Genomic DNA, 14,684 nt, shown 5'->3' on the forward strand with positions numbered 1-14,684 from the left:
ACAGAATCTCTGACCAGGTCCCCCTCTAATCCTCTGACCAGCCTAGAGTCTGGACCCCAGGGTCCAATGTATAAAACCTTCAACCTAAACTAAAATCACTCGATGAGGGGCCGGGAGCATGGCCTAGCAGTAGCGTGCTTGCCTAGCATGCATGGGTTCCATTCCTTGGTACCACATACATAGAAAAAGCCAGAAGTGGTGCTGAGGCTGAAGTGGTAGAGCTCTAGCCCTGAGAAAGTCCAAGGACAGTGCCCAGGCCCTGAGCTCAAGTCACAGGACTGGCACTGGTGGTGGGAGGGGGGGAAGCTTCTTCTAGAAAGGGACCACTGCCTGGCTCTTTGGGCCCCGGGGCTTAGTTTGTTGGCAGGGTGGCATCTTCTGAGGCCGGGAGCCTGACTGTCCCCCCAGAGGAAGTCAGGAATCCCCATCAGATGTGTGTGCACAGGCTGTTCTGTTAACACAGCCATCGCGTCCTCTCTGTCTTGTGTGGCACCCTTGTGGCTGGGCTCTGTCCCTGAGCTTCTTTGCTCAAGGCTAATGCTCTACCACTTTGAGCCACAGTGCCATTTCCAGGTTTTCTGGGGGTTCACTGGAGATAAGAGTCTCCTCCACTTTCCTGTCTGGGCTGGCTTTGAACTGTGATCCTCAGAACTCAGCCTCCTGAGTAGCTGGGTTGACAGTGTGAGCACCCATACCTAACAAGCACCCCGCTTCGAACCCGAGAAGTCCCAAGACCCCAGCAAGGCACCTGGATGCCGGGCTCCCTGCTGTGGCTGCGGCTCTGCGGACACCCGCCTGAGTGTCCTGAATTCCACCTTGCCAGGGATTCCTGCCCTACAGAATTGCAAGGTCACCTTGACTGAGTCAAAGTACCACGCTTGAGCCTTGTACTTGTACCTCACTCTGGTCATTCTGGCTACTCAGGAGGCTGAGATCACGCAGTTCAAAGCCAGCCTGTGCAAGAAAGTCCATGAGAATCTTCACTCCAGTTAACCACCAGAAAACTGGAAGTGGAGCTGTGTGTGGCTCACAGTGGGAGAGTGCTAACCACGAATGAAAGAGCTCAGGGAAGCCGGGTGCAGTAGCTCACGCCTGTAATCCTAGATACTCAGGAGGCTGAGATCTGAGGATCGCAGTTCAAAGCCACTAAAGAACGCGAGACTCTTATCTCCAATTGAACACTAGAAAATGAGAAGTGGAGCTGTGGCTCAAGGGGTAGGACAGTAGCCTGGAGCTGAAGGGCTCAGGGGCAGTGCCCAGGCCCAGAGTTCAAGGCCCAGGACCAGCAAGCACCTGTGCGCAGACAGCAGAAACGATCTAGACTGTGGGGCGACGGCTGACCCTAGGAAGGGTAGAGACCTCTTCCCACCACACCCAGCGGGGGCCTCTCATCGCAGCCCTTCGGGCTGGCTGGGCCCTTCTCTGCTGGGATGGATGGCAGAGTTTGAACCATAACCATGCCTGTAGTTATATACGGGGGGTGGGGAGAAAGCAAGGAGGAAGGGGGAGTCCGCCATCACCGATGGTGGAGCAGAGGCTCCAGCCTGCATGGCCCCATCCTGCCTGGCTGCTAGAATGCCCATACACCATTGCACTTCTAAAGCAAAGCAGGTGGCACGTCACACCCATAAACAGCTTGTTAGCTAAGACTAAGGAGGGGACAGACGTGGCTCGGCCTCCCTGCCCACCCTGAGCTCGGAGGGAGACAGATGAGGGTGGGCGTGGTGGCCGCTGGGAGCCTGCCTGGGCGTCTGCGCCCACCTCCCCCCCTCAAAAGTGTGACCCACTGGGGAGTCATGTGGGGCCGGGGGGAGGGGGTCCAGGAACACAAGGTGCAGAGGTGGGCACAGGCAGGCCCCCCCCCCCCCGGCAAGCTGGCAGAGCTAGCTGCTTGACGTGCAAGGGGGAAGGAGGGGATGGGGAGAAACCTGGCAGTGTCGTCCTATGCTGGTGTGTGTGTGTGTGTGTGTGTGTGTGTGTGTGTGTGTGTGTGTGTACATGGGCGTGTGCACAAGAGTATGTGCTGGGGCTTGAACTCAGGGTCTGGGTGCTGTCTTTCAGCCTTCTCATTCCAGGCAAGCCATCTACCGCTTGAACCACGCCTCCCCTTCTGGCTTTTTGCTGCTTCCTTGGAGATAGCAGGTTCTCTCATGGATTTCCCTGTCCTGTTTGGCTTCCAGTCACCATCCTCACATCTCAGTCTCCAGAAAGCCAGGGCTGGCTCTGCCAGCTGCCTGCGCTCTCTGAGCGGGCCGCCGTCCCTCTGGGTGATGTGGAGCCTGTGTCTCCCCCTCCCCCGGGGATCCCAGGGGGGACTCCTGTGTGATGATCACGGGGCTTAGTGCAGGCACACCTCCCCTCCTAATTAAATCACACATTTACACCCCACTAAAGCCAGGACAGTAGTGGCAGAGGCACTGGAAAGGGATGAACGGTGCTGCCCTAGGCCTGGCCCCCACAATCCTAGGGGGACACAATAGGGAAACTGAGGCAGCGGTGTCCTTAGGCAGGGGAATAGAGAGAATCAATAAGCCTATTACTGCTGATATTATGGCTGTTCCATGGTGAAGACTGGAATTCCACATTTGCTCAGGTTTGGGGTGCTGTGAGCCCTGCCACCCTTCCAAGGAGATGGACCCCAAAAGTCGGGCGGGGCCTTCCCCAAAGCACAGGCCACAGATGACTGTGTCCTGACCATGCCAGCCCTGGGCTTGGTGACCAGCACAGAGGTGTGAGATGGGGGAGGGTGGCCTTCTCTCCCCCAGGTTGGCAGCCAGAGGTGGAAAGATCTAGAAGGCCTCGGCACCCCTCCCTTCAAGGAGGCTCCCTGCAGTCTGGAGTCTAAACACAGGGTGCTATACGGGGGTGCTATACCGAGACACAGTGTGTTCACACCACCTGCTGGGCGCATGCGAAACTAGCCATAAATACCTGCACTGTTGCGCATGAAGTTCCCAGAGTGGGCCTCGAACCTGTGAACCTCCGTCCCACCCTAGGGTGCTCCGAGGAGGCCCCCCTACCCCAGTTACCCACCCCCAGCTCACAGAGCCGTCTCCCAAACACCCCAGACACCATGAAGAAGACCTGACTTCTTCCAGCACCCAGGAAGAGGAAGATGCAGGTCCAGTCCCTCTGTTTATCACTCTCTGCCGAGAGTCACCCAAGCAGCAGGTAGACTCGGGATCCCCCGTGCACCCCAGATGCCCAGCTCTTTCCACTCTTGAGCTTGGGGTATGCTGCAAAACCCAGGGCTGAGACTTAAGCAGTCAAGTAAACAGGGCCAGGTAAACTGAGTCAGAGGACAGGCAGTGCCCAGGACCCCCAGAGCCTAGGCCTATGTGTCCAGTCACAGGTGTAACTTGCCTCCCCCCAAAAACCTTTGGAAGCTACCCTCCACTCCAGAAAGGGGGTGTGAACCAGTGGCTCACACCGGTCGTCCCAGCTACTCAGGAGGCTGAGATTTGAGGATCACGGTTCAAAGCCAGCCTGGAAAGTCTGTGACACTAATCTCCAATGAACACCCTAAAGCTGGATGTGGCACTGTGGCTCACGTGGTAGAGCGCCAGCCTCTAGTAAAAAAGCTCAGGGACATCACCCAGGCCCTGAGTTCAAGCCTCAGGACTTCCACAAAAGAATGTTGCCTAGTGGTAGAGTACTTGACTAGCATACACAAAGACGGGGTTCGATTCCTCGGTTTCAGTCACATAGAAAAAGCCAGAAGTAGTGCTGTGTCTCAAAAGGTAGAGCTCTAGTCTTGAGAAAATCCACGGATAGTGCTCGGGCCCTGAGTTCAAGCCTCGGGACTGTCACAAAAGGGAAAAAAGAAAAAGAGATTGGGGATGCAGGCAAGGCTCTGGGTTAGGCTGGTGGGGGGGCTCTGCAGAGGCGTGAAGGCCAGGCAGGCCCCACACTGGCCTGGGTGGGGGGCGTGCTGGCCTGCTGCCATGTCCAACCCCAGTCCCTGGAGGAGGAGGAGACGTCCTCCCCATGGCTGCCACTGGCTCTGAGCTGCCATGTCTGTGCACGTGGTTCCCGCCAGACACCACAGGCAAACAGCCGGGCCAGGAGGGGGAAGGGGCGCTACGCCCCCCCCAACCCCAGCTTTGCTGTTAAATCTGCTAATAGGAGGAGGATTTCATGTGGGCAGTGTGTAAGTGTGTGTGTGTGTAATAGACTGTCACGGTCTCCATTACAGAAATGGGAGGGGGAGAAATACATTATTACGTGCAAAAAGGTGTGGGGGGAGGGGTGGAAGCGGCTTCCAGGTGAGGCGAGGAAGGAGAGTCCCGTTTCCAGGCAGGAAGGCCAGCCAGGGTCGCCATGACAACCCCGGGCAGCCAGCAGGGGGCGGGCTGGGCCCTGCAGGCTTCAGGATTGAGTTGCTTCCAGCAGCAGGGTCCCAGCAGGACCCTGACCCAGGGGAGGACCTGGTGACAGGGGCGGAGGCAGGGGAGGCCGAAGGCCAGGAAGGAGAAGAGGCCACCGGGCTGGCTTTGAACCTATCGACCTTGACCCTAAGAAACTAGAACCACATTTTAACTTTTGTGCACTTAGGCCGGCTATAGTTCTGGGTCTGGCTAGGCTGCCCACAGCTAGATGGGTTTTTGTTTTTGTTTCTCACTGGCCAGTTTTGGACCTGCCGGGTTTCCATAGCCTGCTGACCCCTTTCCATGCCACCCTGCAAAGGAGCAGAGAGCGGGCATGAACTAGCTCCTCACCCAGCCATGCATGGCTTATCCACAAAGGACCGACTCCAGGCGGGTACCAGGGCGCAGGCCTGTCAGTCCAGCTACTCAGGAGGCTGAGATGTAAGGATCAAGGTTCCAAGCCACCCCCAGAGTCGCTTATGTCCAATGAAACACCAGAAAAACAGAAGTGGTGCTGTGGCTCAGAGCGGTACAGCGCCCAGGCCCCGAGTTCAAGCCACAGCACCCCCCACACACACCACGAATGCCACAGAGACCACGGTGCTTCCTTAATGGTAAAATGTCACCGAGTTACTGCTTTTCTGGCTTTGGGCCCCAAACAAATGAACCATCCCCTGTGACTGGGGGCGCGGGGGGGAAGGTGGTGCAGGAGTGCGTGCATCTGGCTGCATCTGGGTCCCTAGAAAACAAGAGCCCAGCCGGGCAAGATGGCTCACACCTGTCCTCTTAGCTACTCAGGAGGCCGAGATCTGAGGATTGTGGTTCAAAGCCAGCCCAGACAACCAAGTCCATAAGACTCATCACCAATAAACTACCAAAAAAAAAAAGGCAGAGATGGAGTTGTGGTTCAAGTGGTAGAGCCCCACCCTTGAGGACAATAGCTCAGAGACAGCACCCAGGCCCTGAGTTCAAGCCCCAGGACTGACACAAAACCAAAGAGAACTAAACGAGGTGGGGTGGGGACTTGCCTAGCTCTGGGATGACCTGTGTCCAGGTCCAGTGTGCTGTGGCCATGCCTGGCTCTGGTGGCCGAAGCCCTGGGCCACTGGTGCCCTCCGCCTCAACCGCTCCTCCCAGGCCGATGGGGCGTTGCCAGGCAACATGGCGTCTTCCTGCGGGCGGGGCTTCCGGCTGCTCCCCGCCTCTCGGTGTTGAACGGAACCGTTATTGACCAGAATTGAATTTGCTGTTCGATTGCAGGAGGTGTAATTTGATCGGGGTCTTTCAAGGCCTTAATAAAGTGCGGGCATGGCTGAGACCTATTACTCTCTCATTTGTTAAGCCAGAGGCTTTGAAGCCGGGCACCTGGCAGCCCAGCCCCTCAGCGGATGAGAGCTGGAGGAGCATAGTTCGATACCAGCCATGGCAGGAAAGTCCGTGAGACTCTTCTTTCCAATGAACCAGCAAAAAGTTGGAAGTGGTAGAGCGCCAACCTTGAGCACTGAAGCTCAGTGCTCAGGACAGCACTTAGGCCCTGAGTTCAAGCCTCAAGACTTCCAGGAAGGAAGGAAGGAGGGAGGGAGGGAGAAAGGGACAGAAGGAAGCAGGGAGGGAGGGAGGAAAGGAAGAAGGGAGGGACGGAGGGAAGGAAGGAGGGAGGAAGCTAGAACCGGTCCAGAGAATTCCATGGCACCAAGTGAGGGCAGCGTGGCTGGAAGGGAAGACCAAGGGGTTCGGAGGGGACCCGGGCCTCATTTTGGTGGAGCTGAGTGTCCCCGCCTCTTGGCAGCCCGAGAGAGCTCCCAGTCTCCCCCCTCCCTGTCTGACTCCTGCTCTCTCCCCCTCCCTCCTCTTTCCACCCCCTCCCCTGCCCTTTTTTCCTTCCTAAAAAACACTGGGAGCCGGGGATTCAGAAACCCACACGGCCCGCGAAGTGCAGGGCCGCCTCCCCAAAAGAGGAAATGCCAGCCTGCGGTTCTCATGGCAACCGGCGCCTCCCCCAGCAACCGCCCCGCGCCCATCTGGTGAGCTTCGCCGGCTACTGACTCAGCCGGGCCCCCCGCGTCCACGCCCGGCCACCCCTGGCCAGGACTCTCTGGGGCCCATCCGTACGTAGCCTGGCCAGGTTGCGGGAACTAGGAGGCAATGCCCAGGAGTGGCCCTGGCAGCCTTTTTGTGCTCAGGAGTGACTTGGTGGGACAAAAGAGGCTGGGGAAATGGAGGTTACACTCTGCCCCCCTTGAGCCCCCTTTCTTTCTTCCTTTGACAATATCAAGGCTGGGATTTAGGGGTTCGGGGGTTATAGTTGGAGGGGTTCCCCAGCTCTCTGCCCCCAAGCGTGGCAGAGGGGCCTGGCAACTTTGGCCTCTGAGTGGGAGGGGAGAGATGGGGGAAGCCATGCTAAGCCCTGGGCCTGCCCCCCTCTGTGCCCCCCAAGTCTCCCCTGCCCGGCCCACCAGCCTGCTGTGGAGACGCTGGTTTCCAGTCTAGCTGGCATAGCTGTGACTAACGAGGTGGAAGCAAGAGCTGGGGGCTGCAGGAAGAAGGCTGGGGAGAGAATCTTCCAGAGCCTGGCGCCTCCCCACCTCCTTGCCCAGAGTCCCAGGACGCAGAGCTGGGCCATGGGGTGACACTGGGGGCCCTGAAACTCCCTGCCTCCTTTACCCTTCACCCTCCACCCCACAATGGCCACCTCAGACCTCCGCCAGCCCGGCTCTGTGCCATCTTACTGTGGGTGCCAGCTGGCCACCCAGGCCCCTGGGAAGGCCCCCCCGGGGGAGGGCTTTCTCTTTGGGGGCTCTGAACCCCCAAATGTCCTTATATCCGTCCTTTCTAATACTTCTGGCTAGACTTATTCGTTCACCTCCTCTCCCCTGTCCCCTGGGGTTTGAACACAGGCTCTCACACCCTGCCTGAGCTCTGCTGCTCCAGGCCAGCTGGCACTTTACCCCTTAAGCCACGCCTCCAGGAACGTTTGACTTTTGGGTGATTCTCTGGAGATCAGAGTCTCACGGATTTTCCTGCCCAGGCTGGCTTCGAACCACAATCCTCAGAGCTCAGCCTCCTGAAGAGCTGGGATGCCGGGGTGAGCCACGCGCGCCCGGCGTAACCCCACATGCTACGCAAGAGACAGTCCTGGTGAGAGCCGACAGAGCCCGGAGAGAGCGAAGCCCAGAAGGTCACACAGCAAGTCTGTGGTCAAGTTCTGCCCAGCCGGGGGGGGGGGGGGGAGGCGGGTGTTGGTGGATAGATGTGAGGGTGCAGGGAACCGGGATTGGGGGACAGATGGGCTGGAGGGAGGGGGAGGAGCCTGGGGAGAACTTGGACCGGTTTCAGAGTTGGAGTTAAAACATTCTTCACACTCCCGCCTCCTTCCCAGTTCTCTTGCACCAAGATGTGACAAAAATGTGTCAGATTTTTCTAAAAAACCACACACGTACACAAATGCCAGCCCCGGCTCCGCCGCAATCCCACCCCCCACCCCGCCCTGATTCCACCATCTGCTCCCCGCCCCCACCCCCCACCCCGGGGTGGAGGCACAGGCCGAGGCCCCGACCCATAGCCTGGCCCAGAAAGGCCCGGGAGACGGAGTGGAGAGTGCCCTGGCCTCAGTGGTCCTGCCCACCGCACTGCCGGTCCCTCCTGCAGTCTAGCCCACAGCCAGGGCCTCATGTGGAGCTGGGCTGTACCCTACTTTCCACTGGCTTCAGCTGAGAGGCCTGGCATTCACTCAGCAGCCCCCCCACATACACCCCAAAAAACCATCCAGGCCTACAGAGAAGAGGTTTGCTCAGGTTTCCATAGAAACAGTTGGATCCACACATCACGCAGTCACTCAGCAAACACCGGCTGAGCACGTGTTTAAACCCAGCTCTGGGCAAGACATTCTAGGGGAGGAGGGAGAGGAGTTTACTCAGAGAAGGCCCCGGGGGAGGGGACGGGGAGGGGACGAAGGGGAGACTGGGGACAGACAGCCAGGCAGCCAGCAAAAAAAGACCTGGATGGACAAGGCCGGGTGCTGTGACTCAGGCCTGTCACCGGGGAGGCTCGGGAGGCCGAGATCGGAGGATCGAGGTGTGAGGTCAGCCGGGCAGGAAAGTCCATGGGACTCTGATCACAAAGGATCCCGTTAGAATCAGTGACTCCCAGCCTTTCGTGGCGTGTGGAGAACAAGCATTAGCACAGTCTCTTGGCAAAGCCTCAGTTTCCCCACTTGCAAAATGGGATTCTTGTGTGTCTATGTACGTGTGTGTGTGAGAGAGACAGACACAGAGACAGATGCAGAGGGGGAGATGGCGCCTCAACTCAGGACCTGGACGCCGTGCTTAGCCTTATCATTCCAGGCTCGGTGGTACTTTACCACTGGAGCCACAGCTCCACTTCTTGCGTTTTGCTGGTTTCTTGGAGATAAGAGTCTCACAGACTTGTCCTGCCCGGGCTGGCTTTGAACCGTGATCCTCAGATCTCGGCCTCCTGAGTTGCTAGGATGACAGATGTGAGCCACCGGCTCCCAGCTTCAAAATGGGGTTCTTTTCCTAGATTTCCTTCATTCGTGGCTCAGGTTGGGCGGGTGGGGAGAGGCAGGGACCCCAGACCTTGCCTCTGGCTTTTGGGGGGTGCTGAGGGCCTGAGATGGTTGGGGGTGTGGTTGCGCCTGTGGAGACAGGGCCCATTCACAAAAGGACCCCCTATCTGAGCCACCCTGGCTGAACACTTGTGGGTACCAGAAAGGGGCTGGGAGAAAGGAGAGATCCCCCCACTTTACTCCGTTCTCTTTGTCTTCCTATTCTTTCGGAGTTCCTCACAGTGAGACTTCATGCGTCAATCGTGTTATCTTGGTCCCTGCTGCACACACAGAGATGGGGAAAGCAACTGGCAAGTCATGCACCCCTTAGTACGAATTAGTGTAGCAGCTATCTTGCCTTGCTGTACAGTGAGGAAGACACAGGGTCTCTAAACCCCTGGTTCCAGGGGCCACGAGGCAGGGGTGAGGCCTACCCGGGCTGGCCAGTACAGGGGCAGCAGGGAGAGAGGACGGAGCTAGCGGCTGATTCCCAACAACCAGAGTGGAAAATGGAGCCCTTTCAACTGGCAAATGAGTTTACTAGAACGAGGTGGTCAGAGGCTGTGATGAGAACGGCAAGGGTGGGGGGGGTGGCAGGGTGCAAGCAGGGTTTCAAACAGGGGGAGGCAAGGGTGTAGTGTCACCCCCACATCCTGGCCTTCAGAGGGCCCCACCAGCTGCAGGGGAGAGGCCTTCGTCCTCTTTCCCCAGCCTGCAGAGCCCCCCCCCAAGCCCGGCCCCCCAGCACCCGCTAGGTGGGGCCAGATGGCTGCAGGTGGCTTGGGGCCTGGTTCAGATCCTGCCCCAGGGCCACTGAGCGTGGGGCATGAGCCTGAGAGAAGGGCATTCACCCTCGGCCAGCAGGAGGGAGATGGAGCCTGTCTGTCTCTGTCTGTCTGTCTGTCTCTGTCACACACACACACACACACACACACAACACACACACACACCCCAGCTGCAGGAGACACTCAGGGGCCCCAGAATGAGGCCACTGGACAGGGAGGTGAGTCTGGGATGGGGGTGGCATCAAGGTATCGTCCATGGGAGAGTGACCCAGATTTCTCTCTTTCTCTCTTTGTCACACAAGGAGCCAGTGTGTAAGTGTCAGTGAGTGTGTGTGTGTGTGTGTGTGTGTGTGTGTGAAGTGGGAGGGAGGAGGGGGGAGGGAGGAAGAGGGAGAGGGGAGGGGGGAGGGCCGAGGTTTGCACAAAGCCCTGAGCAAGGGCAGCTAAAGCCTTGCATGACCGGCAGTGAGCTGAGCGGGGCTGAGAGGAGATGAAGGCTCTGGGCCTGGCCCAGCCACCCAGAGCCTGGGCACCCCAGGCCCGTGGGAGCCACGGGGTGGGGGTGGGGTAGAGGGAAGGGGCGACTGGTCATACACATTGTCTAGACAGTGTTACCTCACTTGTCCCCTGGGAGGGGCTGGGACAATGGGGGTGACAGGTCACCGACTGTCCACCAGGGGATTCCCGTCCTGCGTGTCCAGACAAACAACGCTCACTCGCCCACCCCGGGCCTCTGTGAGGGCTTCAGGCCACCAATCCTGCCAGGAGGGACGATTCTGGATGAAGCCGCCCTGGCCAGGCCCTCTGTGAAGGCCGATCTCCCTCAGGACCGTGGAAAATACCGAGAGAAGCCAGGCGCTGGCGGCTCTCAGGAGGCTGAGATCTGAGAATCCTGGTTCAAAGCCAGCCGGGCAGGAAAGTCCATGAAAGTCTCATCTCCAATGAACCACTAGAAATGGGACATGGTGCTGAGACTCACAGGGTAGAGCTCTAGCCCTGAATGAAAACACCTGGGACAGCGCCCAGGCCCCAAGTTCAAGGCCCACGACCAACAGAAGAAAGAAAACAAAGAAAAGAGACTCGGGGGTTTTCCTGCCTGGATCCTCAGATCTCAGCCTCTGAGCAGCTGGGGTGACAGGCGTGAGCTCGGGAGCCTGCTGAGTCCCCAGGGCGCCAGCACCCAGGCCAGGCTCTGCGCGAGGAGACAGAACCCAAGGCCTCTCCCGCCCTGGGTCGCTCAACATCTCAGGTATGTCTGGGCCTCGGTTTCACCGTCTGTGTGTCCAGCCGGCTGAGAGGGGGCAGCACCTCAGAGCCCCACACCCTGAGCTGGGGAGCGGGGCCGAGGTAGGAAGGCATCTTCAGGCACTGACAGATGGACGGCATAAAGCATTCGTCTGGGCATCGCTAGGACGCATGCTCAGAACCATGGACAGCGCCCCCTCAACCTCGCCTGAGTGTAGCTAAGACAGGACGCCGCCTTTCCTCCAACACCCCAACCCAGGCACCCAGCAGCTGCAGCCCCAGGCCCAGCTCCTTCCCGCTCACAGGAAACCTCTGCTGAGAAGGAAATTCGGCACCAGTGGCTCAGGCTGAGATCTGAGGATGCAGGTTCAAAACCAGCCAGGGTAGGAAAGTCCATGAGACTCTGATTGCCAACGAACCGCCAGAAAACCGGAAGTGTAGCCAAAACTCAGAGCCCAGACCCTGTGTTCAAGCCTGGATATCAGCGCGCACACACACACTCACACTCACACACACACTCACACTCACACACACTCACACTCACACACACACACGGCCTCTCCAGCTGCCATGATGAGCAAAAAGCCCAGTGTGGTCTGACTATTTCACAGGACTATGCAAAGCTGGGGTGGCGCCTCCTCCGGGGAGTCTTCCAGGAATGTCCCAACCCCAAGATCAGGAGATCCCTGGCTTCCTGTTTTGCCTTTTCCTCACCAAGCACCCCAGCTATTCCACCCGCTGGGAACAGGCCTGGGAGAAGGGAAGACACAGAGTCTCACATACACACATTGGGGCACAAAGACTCCAGGCAGCATGGGCAAAGCCAAAACACGATTCTGATGTCCGGGAGTGAGCAGATACGCCGGTGGGGGCGACCCACACCGTGGACTATTACTCAGCCACGGAAGAAACACAGTGGGTGGTGTGTGATGGTGCACTCTGCAGTCCCAGCTGCTCTGAAGGCGGAGGTGGGAGGACCAGAGCCGGAGGCCGGCCCCAACACTATCTGATAAAATAAATCCAAAGGACAAGGACCAAGCTGGGGCCTGAGAGGAGAATGCCCGCCTGCCAACCCCACGCCCAAATCCCAGTGCCACCCAAAGCCCAGTTAAGCGAGAAAAGGAACCGAGGCCGGACGCCAGTGGCTCAGGCCTGCCATCCCAGCTACTCACGAAGCTGAGATCTGAGGATCACAGTTCAAAGCCAGCCTGGGCAGGAAAGTCCATGAGACTCTTATCCCTAATGAACCACCAGAAAACCAGAAGTGGAGCTGTAGCTCAAGTGGTACAGCGCTAGTCTTGAGCTGAAGCACTCAGGGACAGCACCCAGGCCTTGAGTTCAAGACCCAGGACTGGCACCAAAAAAAAAAAAAAAAAAATATATATATATATATATATGTGTGTATACATAAATAAATACAAATGAAGAAACCCTATGGGTCACCTGGATTCTTGAGCAAGCCATACTAACACAATCCCGTGTTTTCTTGATAAGATATGTTTCTAAGTACACGGAGAAGGGTCTGGAAGGATCTATACCGACGTCTGAACCCAGCCAGTGAGCGCTGGAGAGCAGAGGATTGTGGGTAAAGCCAGGATGCTACGCTTGAAATCCATCATACCACCTTAACAATCAGAGAATGATACCAAAGTGGGGAGACACATCCCAAGAACCCCAATATTCAGGCAGCTCTCATCCTGTTCCTCCCTCCCTCCCTCTCTCCCAGCAAGCTGAGTCTCAAGGAAAAGCAGAATTCCACATCTGTCAGCCAGGCCAGGCTCTGAGCTGCAGCCCTGAATTTCAAGGCCAGGGCTGTATTTCAACCCCAGTCCCCCGTGACTGCTCCACGCAGGGGCACGTTCACTGAGGGCCAGTCTGGAAACCGGCCCTCCTGCCAGGCACACGGCTCAGTGAGCCTGCCTTGGCTCCCCCTTACCTGGGTCAGACGGCGCCAGGGGGCAAGCAGACAGGCCTGGGGGGGCTGGAGGGGCGGGGGCCCGAGGGCGGTGGTCCCAGCATGCACTGCGGGGGAAGAACATGGAGGTTAGCACGGCCCCGTGTCCAGCGCTCACGTCAGAGCGCCAGGTTCAAACCCAGCCCCGGCAGATGAGCCTCTCGTCTCCAACTAGCCATCAAAAAGCCAGATGTGGAGCCGTGAGGGACAAAGCTCAGGAACAGTGTCCAGGCACTGAGTTCAAGCCCCAAGACTGGCGCCAATAACAATGACAATAATAATAATTATCATGAATAACAATAACTCATAAAACCAATACAGCCATCTTAGGGGACAGGCTACCAGTGTTCTCATGCGTCTCTCTATCTAGTTTTTCTTTTGTACCAGTCGTGAGGCCCTGGTGAGGCATTCTGTCCTTTTTTCCTATGCAAGGCTGGCGCTCTACCACTTGGGCCACAGCTCCACTTCCGGCTTTTTGCTGGTTCATTGTAGGTAGAAGGGTCTCATAGACTTTCAAATCTCAATCCTCAGATCTCAGCCTCCTGAGTAGCTAGGAGGACAGGCGGGAGCCTCGATGGCCCCGTTTGAAAGAGGAGGAGATGAGGTAGACAGGAGGCTGATGTGGGCCTCACAGCGAGCCCACAAAAGGCATAGACCACCCCTGACGGCTTAAGCACGAGTGGGGGGGGAGAAGGCTCAGCCCTCAGCATGGGTTCCCTGCCTGGAGACAGGCCGTGTGGGCACAGGGCTGGCCTCCACTCCCCACAGAGGGCCTGACCCTGACTTCCCAGAAGTTGGGGTTCCGCCTCAACCCCAGAGGGCCCACAGCTGCCCACGTAACTGTGGGTTTATGTCTTGAACTGATTACTCTGGCAATTATCACCGTAAGATGTGTGTGCTTCTGTGAGATTCGGTGGCTGGCAGCATGGTGGGGGAATCCCTTCCGAGCTCAGCATGCCGTGTCTCACCCCCACCCCAAATCTGCCCCCATGCTGCCTCTGAGGCCGGGGGGGAAAGGGTCTTCTGGCCAGATAGTGTCGTATACACCTGTAATCCCAGCTACTCCGAGAGGCAGAGACCCAGAGGATGGAAGTCTGAGGCTAGGCCTGGGCAAAAAGATGAGATCTTACCTAAAATGTAACTAAAGTAAAAAAAAAAAAACCAAAACGGGGGGGAGGACTGTGGCTCAAGTGGTAGGGCATCTCGCCTAGCAAGCACAAGGTCCTGAGTTCAAATCTCAGCACCACCAAAAAGAGTGTTTGGGGAGGGGTGCATGGTGTCTCATTCTGCACTTGTCCAGAGCAGATACTCCATGAAAAGTAGACGCCTGCCCCCCATGACATTCCATGTGACTGTGAGTCTAGAGACGTGTGTACACGTGTGTGTGTGTGTGTGTGTGTGCTCATGTGCGCACGTCCCCGCTGTGGCCAGCACCCACGTGTGTCCACATTCATCTCCTTAGCCAGTCCTGTTCCCTGGGCAGAGTGGTGATTAGGGCCTGGACACACAGACCTTGCCCCTACACACAAGCTCCACCCGGGACATACAGGCCCCACCCCCAGACAGAGGCCCCACCCCCAGACACAGAGGCCACGCCCCAGACACAGAGGCCACGCCCCAGACACAGAGGCCACGCCCCAGACACAGAGGCCACGCCCCAGATACGCAGGCCCCATGTCTCACACACAGGCCCCATCCCAGAACTCACCCCAGCCCTTCTCCAGCCTCTCTTTTCTTTTCTCTTCCTCCTCTCTCTGTCTCTGTCTGTC

At 57.8% G+C, this 14,684-nt stretch overlaps 1 protein-coding gene across 1 annotated transcript in view; it reads right to left on the reverse strand.

The window, feature by feature from the left end:
- Lingo1 (leucine rich repeat and Ig domain containing 1) overlaps positions 1-14,684 on the reverse strand; it is a 79,297-nt gene that overhangs the window by 16,848 nt on the left and 47,765 nt on the right. Inside the window, exon 4 of the mRNA XM_090321523.1 lies at positions 12,898-12,983. The gene's annotated coding sequence lies outside the window, so the exon portion shown is untranslated. The remainder of the gene's footprint in view (positions 1-12,897; positions 12,984-14,684) is intronic.

The sequence above is a fragment of the Megascapheus bottae genome, chromosome 30 (assembly GCF_031878675.1).
Source record: "Megascapheus bottae isolate mThoBot1 chromosome 30, mThoBot2.hap1, whole genome shotgun sequence".
Taxonomy (NCBI): domain Eukaryota; kingdom Metazoa; phylum Chordata; class Mammalia; order Rodentia; family Geomyidae; genus Megascapheus; species Megascapheus bottae.